General features: G+C 40.2%; 2 non-coding genes across 2 annotated transcripts; both read left to right on the top strand.

The window, feature by feature from the left end:
- Nucleotides 1–11,791: 11,791 nt before the first annotated feature.
- Nucleotides 11,792–11,873, top strand: trnas-gcu (transfer RNA serine (anticodon GCU)). The gene has a single exon. It is a non-coding gene; the product is annotated as a tRNA-Ser (tRNA).
- Nucleotides 11,874–16,196: 4,323 nt separating this feature from the next.
- Nucleotides 16,197–16,270, top strand: trnai-aau (transfer RNA isoleucine (anticodon AAU)). The gene has a single exon. It is a non-coding gene; the product is annotated as a tRNA-Ile (tRNA).
- The last annotated feature ends 2,362 nt before the right edge of the window (nucleotides 16,271–18,632 follow it).

Raw genomic sequence — 18,632 nt, 5'->3', positions numbered from 1 at the left:
GTTGCAGTGGTAGGATGACGTAAATTCCTGCTTCGACACGTAACGGCATTATAATCAAGTGCAGGAGCTGAGGGCTTTAGTTTTGTTTCGTTTTCCATGGCGTTCGTAAGCGCGCAAATCAAAGGAAATTCCTGCGTCTAACACGAATGTAAATGCTTTGGAAAGTGCAGTGTGGTGCAGCTTGTAAAATCCTTTTCCACATTTGTGGTTTGTTGATGTTTTTTCTGTCTGCCAAAGTTGCATTTTGACATCCGGACTGGGGGACTTCATCATTTGAACGTGAAGCCAGCCTTAAACCCTCTGAGGCATGTCTGTCTGCCGGCACGAATCTTGTGAAAGGTATTTTTTTTTTAACGGAGAGCGACTTTAAAAAGGTTTCCGCAGCGACTTCGCACTCCGTGTTAGATTATAGGAGGAATGCGGCGGCAGCGAGCTCGCTTTTGTCATGGCCGAGTGGTTAAGGCGATGGACTCGAAATGCGTTGGGGCTTCCCCGCGCAGGTTCGGAACTTGCCGACTCCGGCGTCTGCCGCACGTCGCCTTGTGCCTGCGCGGCAAAGGCAACGTGCCGCTTCTCCTTTCCCGGTACTATGAAAATGCTAAATCGCTTGGACCCGCTGCCATGGAAAGCAGTTCTTCAGATTACCACACATTCTGCGTTCGCACCTCTGGTGCTCTACTTATGCCTTTGAAAACCTAATGAATAAAGCTGAAAGAACCGACACGATATGTAGGTGCTCGTAAAGCACGCATTAAAGAACTGTTAACAGCAAGGGTTTCAGTGGGTTAACTGAGGAGAAGGCGTGATCGCTAATTGTTGACTTTTTATTTGGTGTTAGAAACACTCTTACTGTGCATGATGTGCAACAAATGTAGCCACAGAAATTGCATCACGCTTTCATGTATGCTATTGCAGACACCAACGTTGCCTAGATAGAAAACCGAAATAGCCGTGGGTTTGCTTGTTGGTCTGAAGGATCTCTCTTCGAATCTCTATCATTTGTCAATGGAAGTAAAAGGCGCTGCAATCTCATACGTTCAGAATCAAACCCGCAGCTGTTGTTCGACTTTATTTCTTGACTAATTACAACTGAGTGTCGCATGAGCAGTTACGTAAACTTGTCTGGTATATTTGAACACAAATGCCGTTCTTCAATTAAAACTAACAGTACATTGTCAGGGACATTCAGTTCTATACAAACAAGAGACAGACAAGAGAATATTTCTACCTTTCATGTGGACTACGTGTTGACTTACTGATCGGAATAATTGAAAAGTTCGGGTTCATAGCCGATGCAGTGCGTGCTAATTAGAACAACAGCAACGCTGAGCTCTCAGCACCGTACTGAGCCCAGGTGTTTTTCTAAAGCTGTCAGGTGCAGTTCATTTACATGAAGGAAATCTCTTACTGGGTACGATTACAATACAGTAAGTAGCACAGGCTACTTAGGGAGTAGCCTGATGCGTTTAAAAACGACCCGAGCCAGGCAGAAGTCGAATCTACAATCTCCTGATCCGTAGTCAGACGTGTTATCCATTGCACCACTGACCCTGGTGCAACACTGCAGGACTGCAACCCGGTGAGCTCAGCACTGCAACTAGTAAAATACCCCCGGTCCATTCTTTTCCAAAAGTGAGAAACACCTGTTTTCTACATTTTGTCTGTTTTAAAACCATATCTCTTTAAACCAAACCAAGAGTTTGTCTTTTGCTCTGATATTCTGATTCATTTCGATTTCAAAGAAAAAAAAAACTACCTTCCAAAGCATCATAAAATTGTCCCTTCTTCCAGACTCTACTTCTCTCTTGTAGTAGTACAGCAGACCTTTCCAGGTGAGCAGATCACAGAGTCCGAAATGAGCTTCCTCCATCAAGCAAAGTACCTGAACATGACTCTGTCATCATAAAAGCGCCCCTGTAATAAAGAAATTCAATCTGAAATCAAGAGGGCAGTTGCCTACTGAAATACAAGAAGTCATCAATTTTAACCTAGCAACACATTAAAGGCTGCATCTATACAAGTACGATTCTAGAAATGCTCACCAGATTACGTTTTAAGAAGGAACTGCGCTTCAGGTTCTGCCGAGATCTTAACTCGGATGGCAGGATTCAGAGTCCGGAGTGCGGACTGATTGCGCACGGAGGGTCCATATACTGTGGATCCCTCAGTGATCTTCCGCGTGTTTAAACCGCCAGCGTGTGACTCCCCTGTCCCCGTGACCTCATTGCTCTGCTCTCTCCTCTGTGCAGCCGAGCCCGATTCACGGTAAAGTGAAAAAAAAATATGCCCTCAACGTGAGATTTACTCTGGAGCGAGGATAGATGTTACCTTTTTATCATTGAACAGGATGTATGTGATGTGGCGACTAGATTCAATTTTGTATCCTCTTTAAAAGATTAAGGACTGGGGTGAGCGTGATTTACCACCCTTTCAGCTAAGAACCCGACGTGCGCACCGTTTAAGCTGCATAGACTCGGTCGTTTAACTCTTCTCCATTAGCAGGGTTAAGGTTAAAGAAAAAAAACATTGCTGACTTCTTTTTTTTTTGCCAGCTGCTAGCAAGGTTTGTATTTCATGTTTTGCAAGTTGCATCCATTTTAAGAAAAACAAGTCGTGTTAAAGACAGGAAATGAATACTTGCATTTAATTAAGTCTAGCCATAGGCGGTTATCCACTGGGATTCAGACCCAGGGTCTCCTGTTTACTAGGCAGGCGCTTTAACCAACTAAGCCACAGCGCCCCGGGAGTGCTGTCCTTTTGCAGCCACTTGGACACACCACTCAGACACATCTGCATTCGGTGTGTGCTCCGCCTGCTCGCTGAGCAAGTTGCCACCTTTACATACAATAGCAACATCGACACCAAGAGAAAGGATGACAAATGGCTTTTATCTGGAACTTTTCATGTCCAAGGAGCTCAATGTGCTTTCTGTGTACAACAGGGCCACTGAACTCCACGCTGGCCACTGAACCACAGCAGTGGCTTGCTGGCTTGACATCTCCCAAGGAAAATGTTGAAATCGCATGTGGAACAGGAAAATGACCCTCGAGTACGAGGGAAAAAAAAGAAAAAGATCATCTGGAGCGCGCCAACCCAGTTGGGACAGCCCAGTTTTGTTGACGAGGTGGCCGAGTGGTTAAGGCGATGGATTGCTAGTCCATTGTGCTTTGCACGCATGGGTTCAAATCCCATCCTTGTTGGTTTCCATGTCTGTTTCCATTCTGTTTTTGATCCCTATTGCTCAATGCACAGTGAAAGCATTGCATACATGTGTCTGACAATGAGAAATGGGCCCCTGAGACAGTCATTTGCCTGTTTCACAAATGATCGTATTTTACTAGAGATTCTGTTTGGGATTCAGATGTGCATTCGGACAGCAATCCCTTTCAAGAAATGATACGTTCTGGATGAGGTCAAAGGTGCATCATTTGGACACTTTGTGGGCTTGAAATACAAAGAAAATCATGTTCTATGGTACAAGATAAATACAAAACTTAAGCTTTTATTATAATTAGATTTGTTTATAAAGCATAAGCAATCATTTATTACATTAATATATGTAAAAATAACATTTTAGCATCATACGTTTAGTATATTTAGTCCCTAATGCTGAAAGAAATGATCATAGAACATGACTTCTAACCTTACCTGCTGTGTTTTTGATCCCTATTGCTCAATGCACAGTGAAAGCATTGCATACATGTGTCTGACAATGAGAAATGGGCCCCTGAGACAGTCATTTGCCTGTTTCACAAATGATCGTATTTTACTAGAGATTCTGTTTGGGATTCAGATGTGCATTCGGACAGCAATCCCTTTCAAGAAATGATACGTTCTGGATGAGGTCAAAGGTGCTGGAACACTGTATTTAGGATGTGTTTGCAGTTATTCTGTGTTTCTAGCTTCAACCCAGTGATATATATATATATGCTCACTGATTTTTTGGTACATGCCCAGGGCAATAATCATTATGAGGATTTATTTCCATATGTGCTAGAGGTAGTGTTGTGAAATTCTTCAACACACTGGATCGCAGGTTTAAACCTGCACTCTTACTCCTTAAATACCAACAAATGCAGATATGTAGCAATCATATTGTAGCGGACACTCATTTGCCTGTTTCACAAATGATCATATTTTACTAGAGATTCTGTTTGGGATACGGATGTGCATTCTGACAACAATCTCTTTCAAAAAATGATTTTACCTTATCGCAGCTTTGCCCCTCTTGCCTCTTTGGAAAATATCTCCATCTTGTGGTCGTTGTTGGTAATGTTTAGACAATATCTCCATCTTGTGGTCGTTGTTGGTAATGTCTAGACAATATCTCCATCATGTGGTCGTTGTTAGTAATGTCTTCTTATGCCCTTTTTTATTTCAATTCTTTATTAGTTGATTCTAGAATCTCTACAATAGAGCTGAAAATATCAGTTTTGTAGCAGACAATATGACATTAGTTATAGTCCAATTAAGACTTTATTACCCTGTTTGTAACATAACAAATTAAAATTGATTAAAACTAAGTTTGGAACACCAGGGAACATAAAAAATGATTTTTAGGAAAACCATGAGGTTCTCTGTGTCCGATGCCTGCAAGGGGAGAAAGCTAGAATCCTTTGCTTTTTCAAAATTTGAAAATAAACATCATATAACAACAGCTTTCATTCCTAGGAGTGAAAAATAACCATTTTTGAAGACATATTAGTTTCTAAAACACTACAATAAAGTTAAAAACATCCGTTTTATATTACTTTTAGTATTTTTAGTGAAATTAGTCATTTATTGCACTATTTTTAATATAATCTCTAATTAAAAGTGAATAGAATTAAGTTTGGAGCAACAAGGAACACAAAAAAAAAAGATTTTAAGGAAAAAAATGATGTCTTCTGTGCCAGGTGCCTACAAGGGGAGAAAGCTAGAATCCTACCCAGGCTCCTGGAGTTCTGTCCTGGCTAAAGGAGGGTGAATCCATCCCCTTCAAAGCTCCATGAAAAAATGATCATTTAAAATTTGAAAAAAAAAACATCACATAACAACAGTTTTCATTCATAGGAGTGAAAAACAACCATTTTTGAAGACATATTAGTTTCTAAAACACTACAATAAAGTTGAAAACATCCGTTTTATATTACATTACTTTTTGTGAAATTAGTCATTGATTGCACTATTTTTAATAAAATCTCTAATTAAAAGTGATTAAAATTAAGTTTGGAACAACAAGGAACACACAAAAAAAAGATTTTAAGGAAAAAAAATATTGTCTTCTGTGCCAGGTGCCTGCAAGGGGAGAAAGCTAGAATCCTACCCAGGCTCCTGGAGCTCTGTCCTGGCTAAAGGAGGGTGAATCCATCCCATTCAAAGCTCCATGAAAAAATGATATTTTTAAATTTGAAAAAAAAACATTATAGAACAACATCTCTTGGTCCACAGAGTGCAAAAATCCAACTTTGAAGAAAATCCATTGACTGATCCCCGAATCCTGAAGTTTCTTCGCATGATATCGGGCTTGCAACCACTTTCTGGAAAATTTTCAGCTCCATTGTAGAGATACTAGAATCAACTAATAGAGAATTAAAATAAAAAAGGGCATAAGAAGACATTACCAACAACGACCACAAGATGGAGATGTTGTCTAGACATTACCAACAACGACCACAAGATGGAGATATTGTCTAGACATTACCAACAACGACCACAAGATGGAGATATTTTCCAAAGAGGCAAGAAGGGCAAAGCTGCGATAAGGTAAAATCATTTTTTGAAAGAGATTGTTGTCAGAATGCACATCCGTATCCCAAACAGAATCTCTAGTAAAATATGATCATTTGTGAAACAGGCAAATGAGTGTCCGCTACAATATGATTGCTACATATCTGCATTTGTTGGTATTTAAGGAGTAAGAGTGCAGGGGGTTTAAACCTGCGATCCAGTGTGTTGAAGAATTTCACAACACTACCTCTAGCACATATGGAAATAAATCCTCATAATGATTATTGCCCTGGGCATGTACCAAAAAATCAGTGAGCATATACATATATCGCTGTGTTGAAGCTAGAGACACAGAATAAGTGCAAACACATCCTAAATACAGTGTTCCTGCACCTTGACCTCATCCAGAATGTATCGTTTTTTGAAAGCGATTGCTGTCAGAATGCACAACTGAATCCCAAACAGAATCTCTAGTCAAATATGATCATTTGTGAAACAGGCAAATGAGTCTCTCAGGTGCCCATTGCTCATTTTCAGACAAATTTATGCAATACTTTCACCATGCGTTGAGCAATAGGGATTAAAGATACCAGAGGTAAGGTTTAAAAGTGATTCTGAGGTGCAACACATCAGCGATACAGCTAGGCATCTGAAATGCGGGGTTTGAGAGCCCTTCAGGGAACACCGTACCCTAAAGGTACCAGAAGTCCACTAGTATAAGCATTAAGTCACTGTCACCCCTGTTACAATGTGATTGCTACATATCTTCATTTCCTTGGTTTTTAAGGAGTAAGAGTGCAGGGGGTCTAAATCTGCGATCCAGTGTGTTGAAGTATTTCACAACACTACCTGTAGCCCGTCTGGAAATAAATCCTCATTCTGATTATTGACCTGGGCATGTACCAATAAATCACTGAGTATATATATATATCACTGTGTTGAAGCTAGAGACCTGTATGTAATAATATGATGCTAAAATGTTATTTTCACATGTAAGAAAACCGGCTCAGGGACGCCAAATATGTAATGTTGCCATAGCAAAATTAAATGTAGGGGGTCTCTGAAGGCACCAGTTCTGTAGGGTTTGGGCATTTACTGAGACAATTATTAATTGTAGCAGTAAATCACAAAGTTGATTCTTTTGATGGCTTTAGAATCCAACCATGTGACATAACTCAAACAACGCGCACACACAGGTACTAATACACGAGGATACATTTATTAATACATAAAATATGCATGTAAACCTAACAGATCTTATCAAGAGGGTTATCAGAATACAAAAGATATATATTCAGTCAGTTACGAAGTGTTACACATATCAAGAGGACATACGTTCAGTATATCATTCATTAAGACCGTTTCGTTAATGAACTTGGTTATAACTTCTACATTAGATACTCAAACAAGTACATAACTCTTAGGAATTAAATTGATATCAACTGGTTGGGATAACAATTGAATTCTCGAGCTGTAATGCATTGAAGTTGAATACTCATCCAATCTTTGGGGATTCAGATCTTCCTGCGGGCACAAAGAAACAGTTGCAGGCTGTTGCTGTCCAATCCGCGCTCTCTGGCTCCGTGCCAGGCTGTGCTGTGCGGCTTGCGACGCTGCACTGCTGATGCTCACTGTTGGCTTTAACTAGCAAAGTTTGTGCACAGGAGAAAAGATGACTGTGGGTCCCAGCAAGTCAGGAAGAGGACCGGTTCGTTTCTGATGAAGAGCTAGTTCTGAATAGTGATTCAGCTGTCCACAGTTCCGACCTGTTCACAAGGCCTGCTGCTGGTGCTAACCTCGGGTGGATCCTCTGGTTATTCTCTGGCAACCTCCGCTCTAGACTCTTAGAACAAAGGAAAGTTCTGGCACTCGGACACACTGGCCGTTCCGTGGTTGTCCGGGCTGAGTCTCAGGATGGTCAGGAGGCGCGCTGCGAGAATGTCCTGCCCTTGGGAGCCTTCTGCTCCTGGGCCGTCCTGCCCTGGAATTCTCCTTTGAATTCCCTTTAGAATTGTCCACAGAACCCTCTGAATCCTCCCTTCTGAATCTTACTGAATCTCACAGGCTCTCTGTGTTGCCTGTTTTTACCTGGAGGAACTTCAGCTCATTGATTGGCTGAAAGTTCCATGGGCATCAGAGTCCCACGTGGGTTACTCGGCCCTACAAGTCCCTGATTGATTGATCAAGGTGAGATATGAGTCACTTAGTCCTGACACTTAGTAATGCAGTCCAGATGTCCAACTGGCACTCCCTAGACAGATAGGCGCCAATGGATGACCATTGATCATGATAGAAAGGCTTAGCTAAGTGCATCCCCCTTTGGGAGCTGTCCTAGGACCTTAAATCACCCTGCATGAATAGTCTCTCTGTGGCTGCACCACAGAGATGAACAGAGAAATGGGGCCTCATTTGGAAAGGCTCAGAACACTTAATTCTGCCTTATTAATAAGCCTCGCCGCTACACACATATATTAATGTAATAAATGATTGCTTATGCTTTATAAATAAATCTAATTAAAATAAAAGCTTAAGTTTTGTATTTATCTTGTACCATAGAACATGATTTTCTTTGTATTTCAAGCCCACAAAGTGTCCAAATGTTCTATGATCATTTCTTTCATCATTAGGGACTAAATATACCAAACGTATGATGCTAAAATCCTGAAAAAAGGATAGGCTCCATTTCGTCAGTAGATTGGAGTCCAAAACTGATTTGGGTCAATATACATTACCTTTGAAGATAAGGTACAGTCTACTGTAGGGAACCATCAACTTAGAAAGCATTGGCCTTCCCTGGGGGTCAGGTAGGTGCAAAAGATAAACCTTTATCCTATCTTTATCTTAAGATAAGTGTCCAAGCAGTATTTTTCCAAGTTTCACCAAGCTCATCATGTTGCCATAGTAGACAAAGTTCTATAAAATGTTAAATAACTTTAGAAAAAAGCATCTTGGTCTTTCAGTACTGTACAAGGTGAATTAAACTGTCCCTGGTAATAAAAAGTAATTAGAAGCATCCCAGAAACTTTATCTCTAGAAACATTAGCTGTTTTATATCATGTAATTTAGTGTGATGTTGTCAGAATTCAAGGACATTATCACACACAGAAATTGGTTCAGTTAAATCTAAAAAACACAGCTAAACATGGGTTTAAATGTAAAATAGAAGTCTTACCTCTTGTCAAAAGATTTAATTCAAGAAGCGATGTAATAAATGATTGCTTATGCTTTATAAACAAATCTAATTAAAATAAAAGCTTAAGTTTTGTATTTATCTTGTACCATATAACATGGTTTTCTTTGTATTTCAATCCCACAAAGTGTCCAAATGACGCACTACATGATATAAGGAAGATTATCACATGCATATCGGTATTATCTTTCTTACGAAAATGCATTCCTTTCATTACCTTTTACTTTTTAAAATGAACTCAAATTGTGTATAATGTAATAATTTAAGTAGAATAGATTCTAACAATATAATGATCCAGTGTGTTGCACTACTTCACTGCTTCACTGCTCTATGCCGTCTGGAAATAAATCCTCAGACTGCTCACTGCCCTGGGCTTGTACCAATAAATTACAGGAGCACGTCTATATATCACTGCGTTGAAGCAGAAGACACACAATCACTGCAAACACATCCTAAATACAGTGTTCCAACACCTTTGACCTCATCCAGAACGTATCATTTATTGAAAGGGATTGCTGTCAGAATGCACATCTGAATCCCAAACAGAATCTCTAGTAAAATACGATCATTTGTGAAACAGGCAAATGACTGTCTCAGGGGCCCATTCCTCATTGTCAGACATATGTATGCAATGCTTTCACCGTGCATTGAGCAATAGGGATTAAAAACACCGCAGGTAAGGTTAGATGTCATGTTCTATGATCATTTCTTTCAGCATTAGGAACTAAATATACTAAACGTATGATACTAAAATGTTATTTTCACATATATTAATGTAATAAATGATTGCTTATGCTTTATAAATAAATCTAATTAAAATAAAAGCTTAAGTTTTGTATTTATCTTGTACCATAGAACAAGATTTTCTTTGTATTTCAAGCCCACAAAGTGTCCTTTGATCTCTATTCTGTGGTAATCCACAATGACCCCGTTCTTCAGGTGATTCATCATGTCCTCCCTCGTCTGTTGAGAGGCCATCCCGATCTCTTCTGCCGTGGCATGCTTCATACACGCTCTCTTGAAGTGAGCAGGAAGCTGATCAAAAGTATTCAGGCACATCTTGCACACCAGGGGAATCCTCGCGGGTTTCCTTTGAAAATAAATAATACCATCTGTGTATAGAAACAAGCTAAGACTGATTTCTTAAATTATCCTTAAAATTCTCTCTCATAGTTTGAGCATAATGATTTTATTGCATTTATATAAGAATTGCTCATTGCTCCAAAATAAATAATGGTTTCATAAAAAAGTGAACACTTACTTGGTCTCAGTCACAGACTTTCCAATAGAAGCCATTGTGGAGTTCAGCAACTGCAGGTCCTAGAAGTGGGGAAGGAATTTTAAAAGAGAAATTGAATTACAATGCAGAAGGAATGGCTGAGGGTTCACTGAAATATATAAATATACAAATTCCAAAGACTGAGTCCATATAGAAACAACTACTTTTCATTTTCAGTATAAGAAAAAAAAACATTATCTTCCAAAGCATCATAAAATTGTCCCTTCTTCCAGACTCTACTTCTCTCTTGTAGTAGTACAGCAGACCTTTCCAGGTGAGCAGATCACAGAGTCCGAAATAAGCTTCCTCCATCAAACAAAGTACCTGAACATGACTCTGTCTTCATAAAAGCGCCCCTGTAATAAAGAGATTAAATCCAAAATCAAGAGGGCAGTTGCCTACTGAAATACAAGAAGTCATCAATTTTAACCTAGCAACACATTAAAGGCTGCATCTATACAAGTGCGATTCTAGAAATGCTCACCAGATTACGTTTTAAGAAGGAACTGCACCTCAGGTTCCGCTGAGATCTTAACTCGGATGGCAGGATTCAGAGTCCGGAGTGCGGACTGATGGCGAACGGAGGGTCCACATACTGTGGATCCCTCAGTGATCTTCCGCGTATTCAAACCGCCAGCGTGTGACTCCCCTGTCCCTGTGACCTCATTGGTCTGCTCTCTCCTCTGTGCAGCCGAGCCCGACTCACGGTAAAGTGAAAAAAAAGATGCCCTCAACGTGAGATTTACTCTGGAGCGAGGATAGATGTTACCTTTTTATCATTGAATAGGATGTATGTGATGTGGCGACTAGGTTCAATTTTGTATCCTCTTTAAAAGATTAAGGACTGGGGTGAGCGTGATTTACCACCCTTTCAGCTAAGAACCCGACTTGCGCACCGTTTAAGCTGCATAGACTCGGTCGTTTAACTCTTCTCCATTAGCAGGGTTAAGGTTAAAGAAAAAAAAAATTGCTGACTTCTTTTTTTTTGCCAGCTGCTAGCGCTGATTAGCAAGGTTTGTATTTCATGTTTTGCAAGTTGCATCCATTTTAAGAAAAACAAGTCGTGTTAAAGACAGGAAATGAATACTTGCATTTAATTAAGTCTAGCCGTAGGCGGTTGTCCATAATGACCAGTTCTGTTCGAGAAGACAGAACAAAAAAAGGCACTGCTGGGATTCAGACCCAGGGGCTCCTGTTTACTAGACAGCCGCTTTAACCAACTAAGCCACAGTGCCCCGGGAGTGCTGTCCTTTTGCAGCCACTTGGACACACCACTCAGACACATCTGCATTCGGTGTGTGCTCCGCCTGCTCGCTGAGCAAGTTGCCACCTTTACATACAATAGCAACATCGACACCAAGAGAAAGGATGACAAATGGCTTTTATCTGGAACTTTTCATGTCCAAGGAGCTCAATGTGCTTTCTGTGTACAACAGGGCCACTGAACTCCACGCTGGCCACTGAACCACAGCAGTGGGTTGCTGGCTTCACATCTCCCAAGGAAAATGTTGAAATCGCATGTGGAACAGGAAAATGACCCTCGAGTACGAGGGAAAAAAAAGAAAAAGATCATCTGGAGCGCGCCAACCCAGTTGGGACAGCCCAGTTTTGTTAACAAGGTGGCCGAGTGGTTAAGGCGATGGATTGCTAATCCATTGTGCTTTGCACGCATGGGTTCAAATCCCATCCTCGTTGGTTTCCATGTCTGTTTCCATTCTGTTTTTGATCCCTATTGCTCAATGCACAGTGAAAGCATTGCATACATGTGTCTGACAATGAGAAATGGGCCCCTGAGACAGTCATTTGCCTGTTTCACAAATGATCGTATTTTACTAGAGATTCTGTTTGGGATTCAGATGTGCATTCGGACAGCAATCCCTTTCAAGAAATGATACGTTCTGGATGAGGTCAAAGGTGCATCATTTGGACACTTTGTGGGCTTGAAATACAAAGAAAATCATGTTCTATGGTACAAGATAAATACAAAACTTAAGCTTTTATTATAATTAGATTTGTTTATAAAGCATAAGCAATCATTTATTACATTAATATATGTAAAAATAACATTTTAGCATCATACATTTAGTATATTTAGTCCCTAATGCTGAAAGAAATGATCATAGAACATGACTTCTAACTCTACCTGCGGTGTTTTTGATCCCTATTGCTCAATGCACAGTGAAAGCATTGCATACATGTGTCTGACAATGAGAAATGGGCCCCTGAGACAGTCATTTGCCTGTTTCACAAATGATCGTATTTTACTAGAGATTCTGTTTGGGATTCAGATGTGCATTCGGACAGCAATCCCTTTCAAGAAATGATACGTTCTGGATGAGGTCAAAGGTGCTGGAACACTGTATTTAGGATGTGTTTGCAGTTATTCTGTGTTTCTAGCTTCAACCCAGTGATATATATATATATGCTCACTGATTTTTTGGTACATGCCCAGGGCAATAATCATTATGAGGATTTATTTCCATATGTGCTAGAGGTAGTGTTGTGAAATTCTTCAACACACTGGATCGCAGGTTTAAACCTGCACTCTTACTCCTTAAATACCAACAAATGCAGATATGTAGCAATCATATTAATAATAATAATAATAATTGCTTACACTTATATAGCGCTTTTCTGGACACTCCACTCAAAGCGCTTTATATTGTAGCGGACACTCATTTGCCTGTTTCACAAATGATCGTATTTTACTAGAGATTCTGTTTGGGATACGGATGTGCATTCTGACAACAATCTCTTTCAAAAAATGATTTTACCTTATCGCAGCTTTGCCCCTCTTGCCTCTTTGGAAAATATCTCCATCTTGTGGTCGTTGCTGGTAATGTCTAGACAATATCTCCATCTTGTGGTCGTTGTTGGTAATGTCTAGACAATATCTCCATCATGTGGTCGTTGTTGGTAATGTCTTCTTATGCCCTTTTTTTATTTCAATTCTTTATTAGTTGATTCTAGAATCTCTACAATAGAGCTGAAAATATCAGTTTTGTAGCAGACAATATGACATTAGTTATAGTCCAATTAAGACTTTATTACCCTGTTCGTAACATAACAAATTAAAATTGATTAAAACTAAGTTTGGAACACCAGAGAACATAAAAAATGATTTTTAGGAAAACCATGAGGTTCTCTGTGTCCGATGCCTGCAAGGGGAGAAAGCTAGAATCCTTTGCTTTTTCAAAATTTGAAAATAAACATCATATAACAACAGCTTTCATTCCTAGGAGTGAAAAATAACCATTTTTGAAGACATATTAGTTTCTAAAACACTACAATAAAGTTAAAAACATCCGTTTTATATTACTTTTAGCATTTTTAGTGAAATTAGTCATTTATTGCACTATTTTTAATATAATCTCTAATTAAAAGTGAATAGAATTAAGTTTGGAGCAACAAGGAACACAAAAAAAAAAGATTTTAAGGAAAAAAATGATGTCTTCTGTGCCAGGTGCCTGCAAGGGGAGAAAGCTAGAATCCTACCCAGGCTCCTGGAGCTCTGTCCTGGCTAAAGGAGGGTGAATCCATCCCCTTCAAAGCTCCATGAAAAAATGATCATTTAAATTTTGAAAAAAAAAACATCATATAACAACAGTTTTCATTCATAGGAGTGAAAAACAACAATTTTTGAAGACATATTAGTTTCTAAAACACTACAATAAAGTTGAAAACATCCGTTTTATATTACATTAATTTTTGTGAAATAAGTCATTTATTGCACTATTTTTAATAAAATCTCTAATTAAATGTGATTAAAATTAAGTTTGGAACAACAAGGAACACAAAAAAAAAGATTTTAAGGAAAAAAATATTGTCTTCTGTGCCAGGTGCCTGCAAGGGGAGAAAGCTAGAATCCTACCCAGGCTCCTGGAGCTCTGTCCTGGCTAAAGGAGGGTGAATCCATTCCATTCAAAGCTCCATGAAAAAATGATATTTTTAAATTTGAAAAAAAAAAACATTGTAGAACAACATCTCTTGGTCCACAGAGTGCAAAAATCCAACTTTGAAGAAAATCCATTGACTGATCCACGAATCCTGAAGTTTCTTCGCATGATATCGGGCTTGAAACCACTTTCTGGAAAATGATGAAAAATGCCAAAAATGAAAAAAAAGTTATCAATTCTAGAGCCTAAGGGGAAAATAAGACAAATGTATATCTCCAAATAATTTTATGTGCTTCAGAAGAGCCCAGGAAAGTTTTTTGCATACATGAAACCACGCCCGTTTGCACGTAAGCAGACATGGTTGCACACACGACTGCATGAAAGCACGCGTGCATGCAAAATCATCCTGTTAAGCATTTGAAAAGCCGCACCACGGCGCACTTGAAATAGCTCTTACATTAGAGGTCGACGCAGGAATCGCCTTTTTATTTACGCTCTTACCAACGCGATGGAAAGCAAAACAAAGCAAAGCAGAGCAAAACAAAATGAACAAACGCAAAACCCTCACGTCCCGCACTTGCATATAACGCCGTTACGTGCCCAAGCGGTATTGTACGTCATCCTAGCACTGCACCCCGGGGCGTACGGTATATGGGAATGAGCACACGCCACGAATCGTCTCAAATCACTCCCTACAACTGTAAGGTGCCTTGAAGCGTGCACCCCCAACATTCTTCTTTGCGCATCTGTGAAAGGTAAACTCTTGAGCAAACTCTGAACCAGCTCTAAGGAAACTAATCCGATTAGACGTTACTTTGACTCATCCTTTAACAGTTTTCAGTCTCTGTCTTTAAACACCTTGCTCAGTCACATTCAAGCCACAAGTACTCTTCTCGGATGTTGCACAAACAAATCCTAATGTCTTGAAAGCATTGCAGCATGTTTGTGTCCCACTTCCCGTGGCTGCAGGACGACTGACACGAACGGACAAACACAATCTGTGGCGTTTAGCGTGACATAGTCTTGCAGGCATCGTGCTGTCTTACTGCAATACTATACCACTTGAGGAAACAGTCCATCTGGCCATGAAACTCATTTGAACGTCTAGCTACAGCAACTAACAATAACATGATTTATTCAGGATGTGTGGAATCAGCACGTCCCGGAGACAGCTTCTGAAATCGTGAGCATTCTCTGGTGGTGTCCTGGAGGGCTCCCCCGGGCATGTGTTGGTGGTATAGTGGTGAGCATAGCTACCTTCCAAGCAGGTGACCCGGGTTCGATTCCCGGTCAACGCAGTGGCAAGTGTTTTCAAATGCTGTCACAAGCCTTTGGTAAGCAAAGCGAAGCCTTTTGAAAGAGCTAAAGCACTGCAAAATGGAATTGAAGGAGAATCTTACAGGGGATTCTGAGCAGTGTCTAAATAAATAAATTCACAGCGTCTGCGGATGGCATTTTGCAGCTGGAAGTAGATGTCGACGCTTTTTTCACACAGCACCAAAAAAGCGTCTTTTTTGAAGGTACAGGCATTGAGCATTGGTGGTTCATTGTTAGAACTCTCGCCTGCCACGCAGGAGGCTTGGTTTCGATTCCTGGCCAATGCAGTGGCTTTTGCAGCGAAGAGCTCCATCACTTGCATCCCAACTTTTGCAACTCGCAACTGAAAACCCACTGAAGCTAAGCAGGTGTGAGCCAGGTCAGTACCTGGATGAGGGTGAGCTACAGGGAAAAACAAAGCTTCCAGCTGGAAGCGGTGTTAATGGGGCCAGCGGGGAGGCGCTCACCCTGAGGTCTGTGCGGGTCCCAATCTCCCAATATAGTGACGGAGAAGCTGTGTTGTAAAGGGGCGCTGTCTTTTGGATGAGATGTAAAACCGAGGTCATAGTGCTCTGTGGTCATTAGAAATGACCACCAAAACCTTTGACAAAAGCTCTTGGTAATTGATGGTCTTCAATAATGTTTCTCCTTTAGGTACATTTAAAATCAGCTGAATAATGCTGTGAAATCATGAAACTGCATGAGAAAGCCCGTACACTGAATTACACGGCTTTCTATTCAAAGGAGGACAAAAGAAATTCCCTGAGTTCGATTTTTTGCAGCACAGAGAGGGGCACTCTCATGAGGCCGGTTAGCTCAGTTGGTTAGAGCGTGGTGCTAATAACGCCAAGGTCGCGGGTTCGAGCCCCGTATGGGCCATGTCCTTTTCTCCTCTCTTACCAAAGCTGTTAGGTTCCTTTCCGTGGTGAGAGGGGTTGTCATGCAACACTGCCACATAGTGCCGACAGACAAGAGTGTTGCGGGAGAAGAGAAAAGTGTTTGAAGATTTAAGAGTGTCTTAGGTGGAGCCAAAATCAAGTGTCACAAATGCAAGTGGGAAGATTTCCAATGTTTAATATGGTCAAAATAAGCGGAAGTTACCAGCTGGTCCGGCACAGTCTGCCATGCTTTTGTCATATACTGTAAAGTGGTGTCGAACTGGAGCCTCACCATTTGCATATGTGAGGCTCCAGTTATACATCGATTGTCACATTAAATGACAAAAATGAAGAGAGGTAAAGCAGCTGGAGAGGTTTTCTTACAACTTCTGAGCTGACACAGTTTTGGAAAATGTTTCCTTCACGCTGCACTGTACAATATAGGCAGCCAAGAGTCTCCAAAACAAAACAGAATTGACAGATAGGAGAAAATTCCCACTCCTCCTGAAGTTCCCAAAATCCAGCACTGAGCGTAAACAAAGTGTCTAAGTAGTGTGGGAATGTTAAACCTAACCCTAGCTGGAGTTTGAGCAATCCAGCACTGAGAGTAAAAAGATGAGTCAAAGTAACGTCTAATCAGATTAGTTTCCTTAGAGCTGGTTCAGAGTTTGCTCAAGAGTTTACCTTTCACAGATGCGCAAAGAAGAATGTTGGGGGTGCAGGCTTCAAGGCGCCTTACAGCTGTAGGGAGTGATTCGAGACGATTCGTGGCGTGTGCTCGTTCCCATATACCTTACGCCCCGGGGTGCAGTGCTAGGATGACGTACAATACCTCTTGGGCACGTAACGGCGTTATATGCAAGTGCGGGACGTGGGGGTTTTCGTTTGTTCGTTTTGTTTTGCTCTGCTTTGCTTTGTTTTGCTTTCCATCGCGTTGGTAAGAGCGTAAATAAAAAGGCGATTCCTGCATCTATCACTAATGTAAGAGCTATTTCAAGTGCGGCGTGGTGCGGCTTTTCAAATGCTCAACAGGATGACTTCGCTTGCACGTGTGCTTTCATGCAGTCGTGTGTGCAACCATGTCTGCTTATGTGCAAACGGGCGTGGTTTCATGTATGCAAAAAACTTTCCTGGGCTCTTCTGAAGCACATAAAATTATTTGGAGATATACATTTGTCTTGTTTTCCTCTTAGGCTCTAGAATTGATAACTTTTTTTTAGGATTCTAGCTTTCTCCCCTTGCAGGCATCGGGCACAGAGGACCTCATGGTTTTCCTGAAAATCTTTTTTTTTTTGTGTTCCTTGTTGTTCCAAACTTAATTTTAATCACTTTTAATTAGATATTTTATTAAAAATAGTGCAAAAAATGACTAATTTCACTAAAAATAATGTAATATAAAACTGATGTTTTTAACTTTATTGTAGTGTTTTAGAAACTACTATGTCTTCAAAAATGGTTATTTTTCACTCCTAGGAATGAAAGCTGTTGTTATATGATGTTTATTTTCAAATTTTGAAAAAATCAAAGGATTCTAGCTTTCTCCCCTTGCAGGCATCGGACACAGAGAACCTCATGGTTTTCCTAAAAATCATTTGTTATGTTCCCTGGTGTTCCAAACTTAGTTTTAATCAATTTTAATTTGTTATTATGTTAAAAACAGGGTAATAAGTTTCTAATTGGACTATAAATAATGTCATATTGTCTGCTATAAAACTGATGTTTTCATCTCCATTGTAGAGATTCTAGAATCAACTAATAGAGAATTAAAATAAAAAAGGGCATAAGAAGACATTACCAACAACGACCACAAGATGGAGATGTTGTCTAGACATTACCAACAACGACCACAAGATGGAGATATTGTCCAAAGAGGCAAGAAGGGCAAAGCCGCGATAAGGAGATTGCTGTCAGAATGCACATCCGGATCCCAAACAGAATCTCTAGTAAATTATGATCATTTGTGAAACAGGCAAATGAGTGTCTGCTACAATATGATTGCTACATATCTGCATTTGTTGGTTTTTAAGGAGTAAGAGTGCAGGCGGTTTAAACCTGCGATCCAGTGTGTTGAAGTATTTCACAACACTACCCCTAGCACATCTGGAAATAAATCCTCATAATGATTATTGCCCTGGGCATGTACCAAAAAATCACTGAGCATATACATATATCGCTGTGTTGAAGCTAGAGACACAGAATAAGTGCAAACACATCCTAAATACAGTGTTCCTGCACCTTGACCTCATCCAGAATGTATCGTTTTTTGAAAGCGATTGCTGTCAGAATGCACAACTGAATCCCAAACAGAATCTCTAGTCAAATATGATCATTTGTGAAACAGGCAAATGAGTCTCTCAGGTGCC

The sequence above is a fragment of the Lepisosteus oculatus genome, unplaced genomic scaffold (assembly GCF_040954835.1).
Source record: "Lepisosteus oculatus isolate fLepOcu1 unplaced genomic scaffold, fLepOcu1.hap2 HAP2_SCAFFOLD_64, whole genome shotgun sequence".
NCBI classification, from domain to species: Eukaryota; Metazoa; Chordata; class Actinopteri; order Semionotiformes; family Lepisosteidae; genus Lepisosteus; species Lepisosteus oculatus.
The sequence above is the reverse complement of the archived record's forward strand: the minus strand, read 5'-3'. Positions and strand labels throughout refer to the sequence as shown.